At 39.3% G+C, this 16,887-nt stretch overlaps 1 protein-coding gene across 1 annotated transcript in view; it reads right to left on the minus strand.

Moving 5' to 3' along the window:
• Positions 1 to 10,298, minus strand: part of wscd1.L (WSC domain containing 1 L homeolog) — a 179,126-nt gene extending 168,828 nt beyond the window's left edge. Inside the window, exon 1 of the mRNA XM_018246329.2 lies at positions 10,091 to 10,298. The gene's annotated coding sequence lies outside the window, so the exon portion shown is untranslated. The remainder of the gene's footprint in view (positions 1 to 10,090) is intronic.
• Between the last annotated feature and the right edge of the window lie 6,589 nt (positions 10,299 to 16,887).

Raw genomic sequence — 16,887 nt, forward strand, 5'->3', positions numbered from 1 at the left:
AATTCATCTAGAGAGAAGTTTCCTAGCTCACTAGTAATTATTTATTAGTGGGACAATGTGGTTTTTACCCAATTGTTTTAACTTTTTTTGTTATAAACTATTTTTACAGCATTTTTATTACTTTGCTTTATTATTTACCATTTGAGCTAAAGCTGCTTCTTTACTCTGATCTGACCATGAAGAATGTACACAGCATGTTAAAAAGAATATACACAGCCTGATAAATTTTTCTTGACATTAAAGGAGAACTTTACCATTAGGTTAAAAACATGGTTTGAATATTTATAAATTGGGTTTATTTATTTCTGAGCCTAAAGTTAAGCTGCCGGGATGCTGGGATCTGCGAATTCTTGTCAGGCAATTTGGATAAAAAGCTGTGGACATGGCTTTAACAGCGGTATGGGTTTAAATATTTCAGCAGTGCTTTCCCTCAACTTCCCTGTGCTGCCCTGTAAGGTAGGTGTTGTACTACAAATAAACTAGTAGGGGCTGGGGTTAGGTTTGTCGCTGCTGGGGGCAGATAATGCAGCAAGAATGGTCCTTTGCAACCTCCAAATTGGTGACAGTAGACAGGTTGGGGTGAGGGGTGCAATATTTACAAACATAATGCAGTCAGAGGTACTTCAGCAAAATGCTTGCCAAGAGGTCCGTGACTCCAATCCTGGTAGGAGCTACAATGCTCACCAATAAGCAGGGGAAAGTGAGCACATTGAAAATAAATAGTGATAATCTCCATAATGTGTATATATATATATATATATATATATATACTCCACCAGATGAAAGCACTCACGGGTCAGTCATATGAGTACAAATAGCAAAAGTTTTATTCCAACAACCGCATATCTACGCGTTTCGATCCCACTGGATCGTCATCAGGACGGATCCAGTGGGATCGAAACGCGTAGATATGCGGTTGTTGGAATAAAACTTTTGCTATTTGTACTCATATGACTGACCCGTGAGTGCTTTCATCTGGTGGAGTATGAGGATTTTGGTGAGCACCCGGTAATTATTGTATTGAGTGGTGCGTGCAGATAAATGGAGGGATATATATATATATATATATATATATATATATATATATATATATATATATATATATATATATATATATATATACAATAACAACATTACAATTGGGACAAGCACTGCTATTGGGGCTGTCCTCTTCCATTTGGATAAAATAGGCCCCTAGCGATTAATAGGTCATTTTGAATCCTCCCTATAAGAGCTGATCTTTCTGCATATGTCCAGCTTGAGTGTGTTATTTTGAGGGTGGCTAGCTAAGAACCAGCTATTTCAGTTGGGATATTTCAATAACCAGGGAATTTTCTCTTAAAATATGGAATCCGATCTGTTGCTCCATCAGGATTTCCCAGTTTATTTAATAATAATTCTGTCCCGTTTTCTAGTTATTGAGTTCCACCCAAGTATCTACACATGCTGGGAAGGGGGTTGCAGTTGGGGAGGGGGACTCACGTGTGTGGTGGAGGGGGCATCAAGGTCAGATGTGTTGTGCGGGCCCCTGATGCGGCATTCCTGATGGGCCCAGATCCCCCCAGTCTAATGCTGAACTTGCAAGAAGAATAGCTATATTTGTCTGCATCTATTTCTATAAGTGTCATTCCATTCCCTTTGGTTACCAGCTCACCCATATGTAGCATGTGGAACATGTAGGCCCGGATTTTTGGCAAGGCCACAAAGGCCCGGGCCTAGGGCGGCAAGTTGGTAGGTGTGGCATGGCGCCCAGCCGCTTGCTGAGGAGCACTGGGGCTCTCGCCACTGAAATCCGGCCCTGGGTACATGCCAACCACACAATGCAGTTGAGGCTTTACTGTTTTGAATGAAATGTCTCAGGGTTTACTTAGACTATGGAAGAATCTTCAGGAACTACTGCATATACAGACCCAGCTATCAATTCATCTTCTTCTGTCTGAATAAAAAAGTATTAAGTCTATGTCTATGTTAGTCCTGTTTAATTGTTCCCACTATAAAGGTAGTCCTTACTGAGTCAATGTACATGTGGTACATGAATAAGTGCTTAAAGGTGAATTATACCGACATGTTCAGTGTGAGTTCAATGAATAGCACCTGAGCCAAACATACTTTTTACCTATTTTAACCACAAAAAAATGCATGTTTTCTGCTATTTCTTCAGCTAGACAGGACAAACAGGGAAACTGATGCTAAACCATGTTTGGTCCTTGAAAGATAAATAGCTAGATTCTCAGCAAAGATATCCCCCCTTCATAATGTGCCACTGCTAACAAACCAGTAATAAGAAAGGTAATAATCTACCATGCAAGGACCAAATATAGATAAGCTTCAGATTTTCTGGCTGTCCATTTAGCTCAAGAAATAACTAAAAAAAAAAAAAAATTTCATTATTAAAACAAAAGGCAAAAAAATATGTTCAGGACAAATACCATTCATTGTGCCCTTTTAACATATCCTAAGGCCCTCCGCCCCAGAGTGCATGTTACTGGTAATGTTGCTGCATATACATTGGCATCTCGGCGAAATGTCACAGAGAATCATGGAGGGAAAGTGTTTAACAAGCACAGAGTCATCTGCATGAATTTCCACTTCTTTAAATTACCCCTTGTGCCTACAAAAAACAGTAACCTTCTTAAGTCTGCTGGATGACTGAATCTCCACTTAAATATGTCATTAAACAGCAGGAGGCAAATACAGTTAAAGCATAACTGCTGCAATTCGCTGCTCTTGGACTATATCAGCAACCTGTGTGAATAATAACTTTGCTGCATGTACAAATATAAGGAATTCAAGTCGTCAAATCCCACTTGCTGCTTACATACTGACATCAGTTAATTCATAAAGCAGCCGAGCCTTGTACCACCACCATTTCGAAATGGGTGGAATTATGTTGATGACAGACTATTTTCAAACATGTTGATTGTACAGCCACACAATTTGGAGGAAAATGTATTAAATACTGCTCTACTATGTTTGAAAAAATACACTTGATAGTAGTAAAAGCACTTTGTCTTGAAACACCCCTTATCTGTAAAACCCCAGGTCCTGAGCATTCTGGATAATAGGTCCATACCTAACTATGCTACTATGAGATAAAAGACACTGCTTTTGCCCAGATGCGGAAACCCATAACAAATGGTTTTATTTACCTAGTACAGGTATGGGACCAGAAACCCATTATCCAGAAAGCTCTGAATTACCTAAATAATCCAAATTGTAAAAAATGATTCATCTGTAATAATAAAACTGTACCTTGTGCTTGATTCAAACTAAGATAGAATTAATCCTTATTGGATGCAAACCCAGCCTATTGGGGTTATTTAATGTTTATAAAAGCAAATAGGCGGCTCTCCGGATAAAAATGAAAGAGAATTTATTCCAACAATGAGAGGATCCACATGGCCTTACGCGTTTCGGGAACCAAATCCCTTAATCATAGACTTGCCACCTATTTGCTTTTATTTCCATGTTCTACAGATGAGGCGCTGGGGGCTGAGCACCTGGATTCGGAGTGGAACAAGTGGAGGATATTGACCCACAGGGGGTGAGTTTGGAGCGGCTATCTAATTGACTGTTTATTTAATGTTTACATGATTTTCTAATAGGCTTAAAGTGTGAAGATCCAAATTACAGAAAGATCCATTATCCAGAAAACCCCCCGGTCCCGAGGACTCTGGATAACAGGTCCCATACCTGTACTTTGCACATACATTAGTAAATGAACACTTGTTATGAAGGAACAATGTCAGTTACATGTATTATCTAGAATGAGTTTTCTGGATAAGCCTTAGCAGTAGAAAGCACAGGAATTAAATGAATACTTTCAGAAAAAGCTGCCCATCTAAACCACCCATACATTTCAATTCCTGTTCTAATGTGGCCAATAAATTTGCATTGCACTCAAGGATTTTATGCATATGATATTTAATAAAACAAAACGCAATAAGATAATTTAATTGTACGTACGAGTAAATTTTGTAAGCAATTGCTTTTTCCACAGAGATCTTAATTTGATTTCCCATAATTTGCCTGGGCATTGTGAAAAGAAAATCAATTACAACTGACCTGTTTTTTTGATATATTTGCCATTCAGAGCTGCATCTTCGAGTCTGTTCAAAAACTAACAAGTTACTTTGCAGGGCCTGGAAAAGAGTCATAAGATATACAGGCGGTCCCTGGGTTATGTATGAGATAGGGTCTGTAGGTTTGTTCTTAAGTTGAATTTGTTAGTTGAAACATTTATATTTACGTATTAAATGCAACAAGACAGATGTCTGCCTTGATATAGTATTTATTTTTACCTTTCTGTGTATATGTATTTTTACCTTTCTGTGCTCTGCAGTAGACAACACACACCATAGGGGCTTGGGGCAGGTGGTTTATTAAAGCTAAATGCTAATAAAAGTCCAGCAAACCATTGTATGTTACTGTAACAGCCCCAGCCTGTAAGTGTGAGTTGTATGTAAGCCGGGTGTATGTAATTCGAGGACTCCCTACTGTATATAAATGCAGGAGGCAGCCATAGTTTCTTTACTTTAGATGCATAGATGTATTAGTGAGGACATTCTAAGCCAGGGATCAGGAACCTTGGCTCTCCAGCTGTTAAGGAACTACAAGTCCCACAATGCAATAATGGAGCCTTTTGAAGGAGTCTAAAGGCAAATGCATTGTGGGACTTGTAGTTCCTTAACAGCTGGAGAGCCAAGGTTCCTGATCCCTGTTCTAAGCATTTACACATTAAAAGGCAAATTGCCACATATTTTAATCCCACAATTTTGTATCCCCCCCCAAAGTTCCTGCATACACTTGACTAAAGTTTATAAATTGCACACAAGTTGCGGGTGCTCCCTTTCTCCTTCATTTAGCAAGGATCAAACATACAGTAGGCACAAGTACCATTCTGAAGCATCAATTCATGAAGAATACATTTATGCTCATTTGATTTTCATTTGTGCACTAAGTGTACATAAGTGTACATTAGCATGAGTGATGTGCAAGTTAGGGGACAGGGTATCCTTTGTGCCACTCTATATGCAAACCCAAGCAAGCTGCTTATGAATACACCGTTGGATGGTGAAACGAATGGAGACCACTGAACATTTCTGTCCTGTATCTCACTGATTGCTCCAATAAAATACTATGGCGGTAGTTTGTACTCGCAAATGCCATCCATTTATTTATTTTATAATATAGAAAAGCCATGGAGTTTTTTTTTAAATTCACAAGAGGTCATGGACCTCCTCAGTGACTTATAACATTCTTATATGCAATATTCACTATAGCCTTTGTGCAAAGGCAGGGAGGCTCAGCATGAATGCCATTTAGAGTGCATGCCTCTCAATTGTCCTTTTTTCTGTGGGACAGTTACTATTTTGACAGCTCAGCTTGCAGTCCCGGTTTTTCACTGAAATGTCCTGCATTTCCCGTTGATCTCCTCCACTGAAGCCAGGAAAATATACAATGTTTCTGAAACTTTATTATATAAAAGGCTTTTGGCAGAGAGCCCAAAATACCCACCAACTGCACTACTACTGTAACTAATACGATAAGCAGGTCTCTTGGGAGAACTTAGACTAGCAGCTTAAAGGACAATTTCATCTTCATTAGCAAAACTTTAATAACACTAAAAACATGGCTCTAAAACTCCCAGAAACCTGTTCAAACTTTCCATAACCTGCCAAATTTTGTAAAATGCACATGATATTTAGGGGGTGTCGTCATAAAATGGGTGTGGTCAAAAACATTTTCACCCAGAACTTTTTTTCCCTCATTCCATTTTCCTAATGTTGGGAGAAAATGGGATTGATGCATATTTTCCTCTCTTATGTACCTTTTAAAGATAACTGTCAAAGCAGCGGTGGAACTAGATGTTACTGGGCCCACAGCAAATTATCAGGGCCCCCAACATATACAGAGGTTGTCCTGTTTTACCAGTATATGTTAAAATTGCTCGTTATTTGGGCCTCATGGGGTCCCCTATACCTCCTGCTCCCCCCCCCAAGCTGCAGGGTTGGCTTCCTCTGTAGTTACGCCCCCGGTGTCAAGGTAGTTGGGGTGATAATTGAGATGAAAACTTATTTGATGCCCTGAAACTGTAGCATCAATGTCTTCCTATACCTGTAACCTTGTTATAGGCTCAGAACTGCTGACAACCACTGATTCATAGAAAACATATAAACGGGATTATTATTTTACATATCTAGAAGCCTTATTTATCTAAATACTTTATCTGTGTTTTATAATGTGAATAGGAGTACTCTGAATTGTTCTGGCAAGAAAACACGATTCTCTTGTGAAATAAAGCCTTAGGGTCACTAAATTATAATATATAATAGCATTTTAGTTTCTTTACTTTGCCAAGCAACAACTTACTTCTGAACAATGCCCATGCAAAATGTTTACCATCATTTTTTAATATAATATAATTTTACCTCTTAAAAGCATTTATAAAGAAACAAAGAAAAAAACGCATTATACACAACTACACCTAACAATTCCCATCGGTGTGACTATTCTGAATGGTAAGTCGTCTGCAAAGCTTACTAGGTCTGTCATTAATTCCTAAAGTTGTGCTCTCATTATTACAGTTTGAAGTCACCAAATAATGTTCTTGACATCCGCTAATTCTTCAAGTGAATTGATTTGTGAAGGAGGCAATCAATCAATCTCAAAAGCAACTGCTCCCTTTTATGTCAAAAACATCAGTAAGTGAAAATATATTCCCGGTATAAATGATGTTTTTTTCCTAAACTGTATCAAACATGTGAAACAATATTCTATCTGTAGAACAGGGAGTCTATGTTGTATATTGTGACTTGTTAGAAGAGACCAAACAGTAAGTAGAAGAGTGTTCATAGCACTATCCTAAAAGCATTGATGGTGCTATATTGATAAATAGTAATTTTAATAATTCAATAAAGGTGTGTGCCCTGATATAAATCTGTACCTGTTGCTTCTCTGCTGTTTTTTAGATTTAAGGAACAGAAACAGCCAGGGGCATTGCAATTTAGATGGACGGCAGCAATTATACAGGTATTATCCAGAATGTTAGGGACCTGGATCTGAATCTGGAGCTCCATACATTAAAGGGGGTGCTCAACCTTAAATTAACTTTTAGTATGACGTAGCAAGCAATATTCTAAGACAATTTGCAATTGGTTTTAATTTGTGGTATTTGAGTTATTTAGCTTTTTATTCAGCAGCTCTCCAGAAATGTCAGCAATCTGGTTGCTAGGGTTCAAACAACCATGCAATTGATTTGAATAAAAGACTGGAATATGAATAGGATAATAAAAAAGTAGCAATAACAATCCATTTGTAGCCTTACAGAGCATTTGTTTTTCAGATGGGGTCGGTGACCCCCATTTGAAAGCTGGAAAGAGATGGCAAACAGTTCAAAAACGATGAAAAAGAAAAACCGAAGGCTGGTTGAAAAGTCACCAAGCATTAGCCATTCTATAACATACTAAAAGTTAACTTAAAGGTGAACCACTCCTTAGAGTCTATATAATGCCTTATTTGCAAATGTAAAAACCTGGGGATTCAGAAGATGTTATCTCTTGGAACTGCTTTGACTAAAGCTATAGTTCCCTCTTCTTCCTGTTATTAGTCATTAGCTGACATGGACAAGGGAAACAAAATCATCCACCATCCTGGACAACTTCTGACATAAACTGGGATCATTATTTTGAGACTGTAACTGGAAGGAACACTCGGATAATTTGCCAAATGTGTCCGGGACACTAAAAGATGTCAGCTAATTTGTGACTTTTTCTCTTACCTTCTGTAACATTTTTTTTTTGTTTGTTATTATTTTGTCCTTCTAAACTTGACTTTCTTTTTCTTAAACAGTTTAATGGACAAATTTATAAAAATTTATAAAAAGAAAAAAATTAAATAAATCAATTAGGCTGGTTTTGCCTCTAGTAAGGATAATGTTTTTCTTAGTTAGGACCAAGTACAAGGTTTTAGTATTACAGAGACTTCCCGTGATTCAGAGTTTCCTGGATAATAGTTTCCAGATCCTATACCTGTCCCGTGAGCTCCTGTTCCTGCCATGCCTCCCCCCTCAATTAGCCTCATTGGGGCAGCCCATACCCATACCACAATGTTATTACCTGATTAAGGTTAGGTTTGGAGATGTAAACTCACATTCCCAACTTCCCATCCGCACTGCATATGTGAACAGCAGGCTTTGGCAAAAATGCTTCACAATGCAGAATAAAACATAAATAATTTATGAAATACAGAGAAAGTTGAGGAGCACACTATGGCTAGATTAGGTAGTAAGGAACCAATTCCCTCTCGCTCTGCTACCACCTGTTATAACCCCCTTCAGCATTTCCCTCAAATATATGAATGCCCAAGACATACACAGAATTAGCCTTCTCCTTGCTCCTCAGCCTTATCCCCAAGCTGCTGTTATAATAAAGAAAACTTATCTGGCTAAAGGCTGTACAAATCCAATATTCTAAATGATTGTAATCCTTTTGTATTCTTCCGTCCAGGCAATTCAGAATTGAGTTGCGCTCATTACATATTGCACAGTATATATTTCATGTGACATAATCCAGTTTTCCAAATCATCTTTTTTACATACATTGAAGGGTAATTTAGAGCCTTGCCTCTTGCTAATAAATCAAAATTCATGCCTAACAGGGCGATTACACATGATTTAGAACAATTACTTTGTTTATGGCTGTCTTGCCTAATGGTCACAATCTATTCTTGCCAGATTTTTTTTTAGGTTACTCTGAGCAAATAGGGCCACAGGGGGGATACCATAAAAGCTTTTTAAATCATGCATGCAGCATACAAATCACATTGGAACTGGAGAGACGACAAGGAATTAAACAGTGGAGTCTGCTTTTAACAGCAATGACAGGGTTAAACATAGACTAGGCACAATATGAATGGTGCTTGCTGTTGGATAAGCTAATAAAAGCTGCCACTAAAGAGCAGCAACTAGGTATCACTTAAGGGACGAGTTGCATTTTTATTATATATATATTTTTTTTGCAGTCCTAAATCTATAGTGATACTGTAGTAATGCTCCCTTCTTAAAGACACAGGACATGGCAGCTCCAGAAAAAGTCAGGAGTAATCATCAATGAACCAGGCTTCATTTAAACTTGTTTTATGAGCATGTGATCACTCTGTAATGATAATGTGCAGACTCTTTATGCTCTGTCAGCCATGCATACAGTGCTATTAGTATACAGCTGTTCAAATGTCTGGAATAACTATAAAAACAATAAGTACTCATGATGGGACTAGTAAATAATAATCTCAGAGGCTGTAGCAACAATCCGTCTGTGCTGATCACAGCTCTGGGGCTCAGTGCCCAGAACAGGAGGTATTAGCAGGTTTGAGGAGAATCAAGAAACTATAGGGACATGGATCATTGGCATGCTGCTTGTTAAACTTGAGCATTTCGCTTGATATGACATATTTTAGTCGGCTGCATGTATCATTCTCTAGGCAAACGTACCTGCAGCCCAAACTTCAGCTCATACACATTAGATAGGTGCTGACAGCATCATTCACATTTTACATATCTGCTTGTGCTGCTGGTACCCAAGGGGAGAAAGGATTCATTGCATCTGTGGTTTAGGGAGAATATGTATATGAACAGTACGCTTATTGGGTTCTAGGGATGATCTGTCTGTCACTTTGACAATCCAAGTAGGTCCATTGATGACACTTTGGAACCTGCCTGTCTGCCCTTAAAATATTTGAAGACATCTGAACAGATCAACCAATGGAAAAACAGACCTCACAATCTGAAGAAATCCCCCAGCAGGAACTAAAAATGACAAGACACATAGCTGTAATCAAAAGCAATAGATGTGTTAACACTGGGGGCAAGTTTATTAAACCCCCATAAGCTCCTCTTGTCTCGGGGTCTGAAGTGGAAGGCAGTGCACCCAAGTTGTATATTATATGGGCTGTAAGAGGCAATGAGCTCTCATATGGGTTGCAAATCCTATGGAAGAGAATGGAATCAATGGCTTAACAAGTTAAGGAGATGCTGAGCACCAGGGAAGGGTTCCAGACCTGTCACATATACAACTAGCGCCATCCAACTTACCTGGGCAAAACAAGGCGCACAGAGGAAAGTGTCTACTTGTCCAGTCCAAGGAAAGCTCAGGAATGAGCCGATAAATCCAGTTTGCTGCTCGCTGTTCCCACGCCAGAGCGCTGCGTTTACCAGACCGCGGGCACAGCCGGAGAGCGAGCGCAGAGTTGTCGGATGGCGCATCCAGGCTGTTCTGCTGTTCCACTGGCTCCAGCTGTTTATATCAGTAACTAACAGAACAGCCACATACAAGAGCCGCTCCGCGCATGCTCAGTGCTGCCCCGCTTCTGCCGCTTCTCACTCAGCGATATCTGCTGGGTCCTAGCGCCTTAACATATCCATGGCCAGAATCCGCTACAGACGCAACTGATACACAGTGATTTATTTTTCTATACTACATGCAGTAAAAATAAGGACCTCCTCATATTCTGACAATGAAATCTGCTTACAATCTGTATCATCTCACTGTACTTTTAAAGGAGAAGCAAACCCAAAAGTTAAAAAACCCCTACCCTACATAGACCCTCCCTCCTCCCCCCTGCCTAAAGGTGGCCATAGACTCCAAGATCCGCTCGTTTGGCGACATCGCCAAACGAGCGGATCTTTCCCCGATATGCCACTAAACTGCGTGGCTATATCGGGGGTAATTCGAACGTTCAGCCGTATGGCCGAACGATCGAATTACGATGCGCCAAGCGGCTCCGACGGGTCGGTCGGGTAAAAATCCAACCTTCCCGATCGATATCGTGGCCAGATATCGATCGGGAAGACCCGGAAGCCCCCATACACGGGCAGATAAGCTGTCAAATAGGTCCAAACGACCGATATCGGCAGCTTTATCTGCCCGTGTATGGCCACCTTAAGTGTCACCCCTGGCAAATGCCCCAAAGTCTTTACTTACCCCTCTGGGCACATTCTGTCCAGCGGAGTTCACGGCAGCCATCTTCTTCTCTTTGGTAATCTTCGGAATGAGACTGAATTTTCTGTGTTGCATCAACTGCGCATGCACCGAGACTCATGGTAATTGCGGAAGCGTCTGTCACATTCGGAAGGTTACCGACACGGCTGAAGATGGCGCCCGTGAACTCCGCTGCCTGATAAGGGGTAAGTAAAAGGTTAGGGGCATTTGCCCAGGGTAACACTTAGGCTGGGGGGAGGAAGGAAGGAGGTGTATGTAGGGCAGGGCCGGAGCTAGGGGTAGGCAGATTAGCACGTGCCTAGGGCGCAAAGCTGGGGGTCGCCAGGCACATACCTGCTCTGTCACCTACCCCGTGTCCACTCCCGTCTCTCCCCGACTGCCGTGTGTATTTTTTGGGTAAATGCTCTTCTGCACATGTGTGCACGACATTTTGCGCATGTGCAATCGAGTTGCCTAGGGCGCCTGGCCGGGTTGGCCCGGGTCTGATGTAGGGTAGGGGGGTACAGGTTTTTTAACTTTTGGGTTTGCTTCTCCTTTAAAAGGACAGTATACACCTAAAAACTCATTTACTACAAATGAGCCCATTAAATAGGACTTGTATTGATTTACACAGTCAATTTTGCCATTATAAAGCACTAATGTTCTTGAACTCACCTGCCCTTTCTTTTATAAAGAGGCCAATTTGGTCAGAGACTCGGACGTAGACGAGGAGGATCAGGTGCTCTGCCCCAAGCCTTCAGCATAAGGGAGCGGACATCACCGTATTGATTGTAGGGTAGGCACTCAAAGAGCAGTCCTCCAGGCAGTTGTAGTAAAAAAGGTCTTTATTGAAAAACAAGTGGGGAATACAGCCTAACGCATTTCATGTTCTCACATAGGCTACTTAGTATTTCTTACTTAGCTATATAGTAGCCTATGACATTCGGAGGAATGTAATAAAAGTCGCAAAGAGCAAAACAATTCGTACCAATTAGAATAAAAATCCACATCTCGCAATGGAATATTGTTCCTGAAACTGTTATTACATTGCGAATTTTAATTGCACACTCTTAAGAAGTGCTTGAAGGTGGCGTAATCTTTTGGAGCAAACATAACGACTTTTTCAGTAAGAGGTTTTATTACATTGACTGCGCATTGATGCAAACCTGCCTGTCGCTAAACAGTTTAATGGTTCACAAAAGCTATATTAAATTTGCGCAAAGAAAAATTTGTTTGCGCAAAGGCATAACTATTCGCATTGCGAATAGTTTCTCCGTTACCGGCTTTTATTACATTCCCCCTTAAGTGTTGTGACAATACAAAATGCGTTAGGCTTTATTCCACACTTGTACTTCAATAAAGACCTTTATTTTACTACAACTGCCTGGAGGACTGCTCCTTGAGTGCCTACATTACAATCCATACGGTGATGCAGAGCTCCCTATCTACATTTAAATATTGATTTCCCCAGGCATGGATTCACTGCAAACTTTTAAGCCTTTTTGCAGTAAAAGTCTTCGCTACATTCTTAAAAAACACCCATTGCCTTTAACCAGTTGCCATCTATGCATTTCAAGAATTGTTTTGCTGTTTCATTAATTTTTCTATGGCTTGACAATTTTTATGGGGAAGTAAAATGGGATAGATTTGCTTATCACTACTTTCAAGGTGATGGCACGCCCAGACACAAATCTCCTGAAAATTCTTTCCCATGAGCAATAATGTGAATAGCAAGTGGGAAAACATAAGTTGCTGCAGCTTTCCGAAATCCCTTAAGTTGCCTTGTGTATGTTTTCCCCACCAGCGATTTACATTATAGCTGGTGGGAAAGCATCTTCAGGAGATCTGTTATTCATGGTGGCACATTTAAACAGCAGGCAACAAATCTCTTATTACCCTAAAGGTAGTGGTGAGTGACTCTGTCCCATTTTCTTTAGTAATTAAACCTCTCTCTTATCTAAGCAGCAGCCTCTGAGTAGCTTATTATCAGGGGCTCCTCAGTGGACTGGTAAATAGTTTTATCAGCTCCTTTAAAGTTCTTCTGGACCAAGAGTGACAGGAAGTACTAAAGTGAAATATATTCATATTCCTGTTTAGTGCCAGAAATAACAGAAACCATAGATATTTCTAAATTAAAACAATAGGCAAAAAGTTGAACAGCACAAGGCTTATTCATTCAACTTATGTTAAAAAAGGAGTGTAAAAAGTCCCTTTATATTCTACCCCCATCTCTTAAATGGAACTCCATCTAAAACTTTCCAATATACATTCATTGGTAAATTTTAGTTATTTCTAAATTTGTTTACTTCTTTCTTTTCTTTTGTTCTTCCTCTAAATACAATGTACAGAAGTCCATTCTCTTCCAGGTCTGTTAATTCAGCTGGCTTCTGCTACATTGTTTAAGGAGTCAGAACCAAGACTGCTGTTAATAGAACCAGCCAAACAGATACTTATTTAACCAGCAATTGTCGTTTAAAAATAACTTTTAAATCCTGTTTCATTAATATACATTTGAAAGTTGAATTTTCTTTCATTAATAACTTTTGGATGAAGCAGCCCTTTTAATAATGAATAACATATCTGTTTTAAAGGAACAGTAACGCCAAAAAAATGAAAGTGCTTTAAAGTAATGAAAATATAATGTAGTGTTGCCCTGCGTTAATACAACTGGTGTGTTTGCTTCAGAAACACAACTATAGTTTAAATAAACAATCTGCTGTGTAACCATGGGGGCAGCCATTCAAAACTGAGAAAGGAGAAAAGGCACAGGATACACAGCAGATAACAGATACACTTTGTATTATACAATGGGATTCTTCAGACTTATCTGTTATCTACTGTGTATCCTGTGCTTGAATGGCTGCCCTCATGGCAACACAGCAACTTGTTTATATAAACTCTAGTTGTGTTTCTAAAGCAAAACTCTCAATATTTACCAGTGCAGGGCAACAGTACATTATATTGTCATTCCTTTTAAAGCACTTTTGGTGTTACTTTTCCTTTAAGGCCACAAAGAAAGTAACGTTTTTATGATTCAGATAACTAATTAGGGGTATGCTATATCAGATACTTGTGCATTGTCAAGGACACACTAAAGTCGTGAGCCATAATTAGCCAGTAATTATTTCCCATCATTAATCTTATAATCATATTCTTATCAACAGTCCAGCCCCCATAGTGATGCAGAGGATAAAACAGGAGCAAATGTAAATGTTTTTTCAATACTGTACATCCTATGGACCAGAAGTGAAAATTACCTGGAGACTAGTGAAGCATATGCTTTGTGCAAAGGCCAAGGTTGCTAATTGCCTTTCTACTCAGAGGGACTTGCAGAGTAATTAACGTGAAATAATTTCTTGTTCTAATTGTGCAGTTCCCATCATTAGTTCTGTAGTCATTGACTAACCCTAAACATAGCTATTCCCACTAAGCTTACAATCTGATTTGCCTATGTGGATAGTGCATGTTATGCATATGTCTATAATCACCTGCTAGCTTTTTGTTTTTTTTCTTACAAATATTATGCAGGTATGAGACTGCTATCCAGAATGCTCGGGACCAGGGGTTTTCCGGATAATGGATCTGTCTGTAATTTGGATCTTCATACCTTAAGTACTAGAAAATAATTTAAATAAACCCAATAGGCTGGTTTTGATTCCAATGAGGATTAATTGTATCTTAGTTTGGATCAAGTAGAATGTACTGTTTTATTATTACAGAAAAAAAGAAAATCATTTTTAAACATTTGGTTTATTTGCATAAACTGGTGGCTTTTCCGTAATTCTCAACGGGTTTCCGGATAATTGATCCCATACCTGTACCTTTTTAAATGAGTGGTTCATCTTTAAGTTAATATGTTATAGAATGGCTAATTCTAAGCAACTTTTCCATAGGCATTCATTTTTCTTTTTTATAGTTTTTTAATTATTTGTCTCCTTCTGACTCATCTAAACCAAATGCTCTGTAAGGCTAAAAACTTATTGTTATTAAGCTAACAGAAGGTAAAAAGAAAACCTTGGATAAAACCAAACCCAAATTTTTTTCATAGTGTCTCAGGTGTTACCAAAGATCTAAAACTGACTAATATTTATTACCTATTTATTTGCTGTTATTTCCTAGAAGCTAATTAGCATTGAATTGCGTTTCTTGTCAGTGCAGCCTGCAGCAATGCTCTTTGGTTACCAGAGGATAGTACAGGGTGGCCAAGCTGTCCAAAAGCTGTGAATTTGGGCTTAAAGTGGAGTTAACATTCAGGGGCAGATTTATCAAGGGTCGAATTTCGAATTTGAAAAACGTTGAAATTCGAACTCGAAAAGACCAACTGAAATTTAGTCCACCATTGACTCCAAATAGGTTCTAGGAGGTCCCCCATAGGCTAATACAGCAATTTGGCAGGTTTTAGATGGTGAATGGTCTAAGTTGAATTTTTAAAGAGACAGAACAGATTTGCGAAATTCTAATTTTCAAATTTTTTTCAAATTCAAATCAAATTTGGACTATTCCCTAGTAGAAGTACACGCAAATTAGCTCGACATTCTAATTTTTTAAATTCTAATTTTAACTTTGACCTTTGATAAATCTACTCCTTAGTATGATGTACAGAGTGATATACTGAGACAATTTGCTATTGGATTTTATTTATTATTATTTTTAGATATTTAACTTTTTCATTCAACATCTCTCCAGTTTACAGGTTCTGCAATCTGGTTACTAGGGTCCAAATTCCCCTAGCAATCATGCATTGACTTGAATAAGAGACTGGAATATGAATAGGAGAGGGCCTGCAAAGAAAGTCGAGTAATAAAAAGTAGCAATAGAAATGCATTAGCAGCCTTACAAAGCATTTGTTTGTAGATGGGGGTCAATGATGAGTTGCTTAGAATTAGCTATTCTATAACAAACTAAAAGATAACTTAAAGGTCAGTAACGGAACTAGGTGGGGGCGGGCCCTGGTGCGGGCCGTGCAGCTGGGCCCGCCGCCACCATCGTCAGTGTGATATTTCAATGCGGCTGCAGCCGAATACAGCCGGCTGCAGCCCGCGCGATCTGCCGGGGGGGCCCTGCGGGGATGCGGACCATGGCCCAGTTGCACCCCCTGCTCCCCCGGCAGTTACGCCCCTGTTAAAGGTGAACCATCCATTTAAAGTGTCTTTTGGTAACCTGAAAACAGGCAGATTACTCTGCTAGCAGTCACCTAAATGAGAGATGAAATTCAACCATGAATTATACAAGAAACACTGATCCTTACAAACAAGACTCCCAGTACCACCCCAGGGATATGGTTGCCATATAACAGTAACCATCCACACATCTTTTTAACTTGGCTGACCTTCCTCCTGGTGCCTGAGGCAAATCATATGCTCCCTGTGCTCTGGGGCACCATAACTCAGCTAATTTAGGAACTCACAGAACATTAAGACACTAGCAGAAAGCTGAGCTGTTTCTGTAAGATAAATTTGAATTAAAAACTAGGGACAGTGTCCAATCAATAACTAATCAGTTACATCAAACAAAACTTCTGCCTGCATTTCTTAGGAGCAGTCCTGTATATGGCTATTAATTAGTAATGCCTTCAGTTGTGTTTCCTATAAATGAGTGAAGTCTGCGGCATGCATCTGGGCTGAGTGGGTACCAGCTGAACAGCATGAGTTTCTTTTTTAATCTTTTTTTTAAATTATATTTACTTATGCAACTACAGTGTGCACAGTGCAGTTTTGGATAGAATTTGCCATGACATTTCCCCAGAATGCAGCATTTTCCCTCAATTCCAATGTACATGTATGGAATTTGTTATCCGGAAACCCGTTATCCAGAAAGTTCTGAATTACGGAAAGGCCGTCTCCTTTTTCAAATAACCCAAATTTTTAAAAGCTATTTCTTTTTTTTCTCTGTAGTAATAAAACAGTACCTT

This window comes from Xenopus laevis, chromosome 2L, assembly GCF_017654675.1.
Source record: "Xenopus laevis strain J_2021 chromosome 2L, Xenopus_laevis_v10.1, whole genome shotgun sequence".
In the NCBI taxonomy this organism is placed as follows: domain Eukaryota; kingdom Metazoa; phylum Chordata; class Amphibia; order Anura; family Pipidae; genus Xenopus; species Xenopus laevis.